We start from the raw sequence: 802 nt of genomic DNA, 5'->3' as shown, positions 1-802 counted from the left end.
GGGGGAAATTGTATATGTTCTTTTGATTACTGTATTTTACACATATATATATATATACGTGGTAAAAACTTGTCAAATTGTAAACTTTAAATATGTGCAGATTATTGTATGTAATTACATTAAAATAAAGCTAATAACAATTGTAGTTATTCCTATATACATAAAAGAGTATTATTGGACCTATGTTGTAGTGTGTGTGTGTGTGTGTGTGTGCATGTATGCATGCACACATGTATGAAAGTGTTGTATATGTTAATAAATACATATTGCAGTTTTACTAAAGCTCTTTGTAGCATTTACTTTTTGAATGATCTTTTCCAAACATTAACAAGAATGCATGCTTTCTTCCTCTTTATTTTATATTACAATGTACTGGCTTTGTAGTTTTGTAGCCTGGATTTTTAGTTTTCTGACCTGACAATCATCAACATAATTAATATTCTAACATATATACGGTTAAAACATTAAGTTTTTCTTTATTAAATATAAATTTCATAACTGCATGTGGCTTGTTTCAGTGAATAATCTATATTTATTAAGCATTTATGTGACTCAAACAATGTTAATTTAACCTATGAAACCCTTTAAGGTAGTTATTTTTATTATCTGATTTTATAACTAAGGATATTGAGACTTGGAGGAGTGAAGTAATTGCACATAGCTGGTAAATGTGAACAATTAAGCCTGGTTGACTCAGGGCTGGCATCTTTATCTGCCTTCCTGCTGTCCTTACTGTCATGGCAGATGCCCATAGTTGGGTATTTTAGCTGGGTTGCAACATGTGGAAAGAAATTAAAATCGT

Source organism: Hipposideros armiger, unplaced genomic scaffold, assembly GCF_001890085.2.
Source record: "Hipposideros armiger isolate ML-2016 unplaced genomic scaffold, ASM189008v1 scaffold_329, whole genome shotgun sequence".
Taxonomy (NCBI): Eukaryota; Metazoa; Chordata; class Mammalia; order Chiroptera; family Hipposideridae; genus Hipposideros; species Hipposideros armiger.
The sequence above is the reverse complement of the archived record's forward strand: the minus strand, read 5'-3'. Positions refer to the sequence as shown.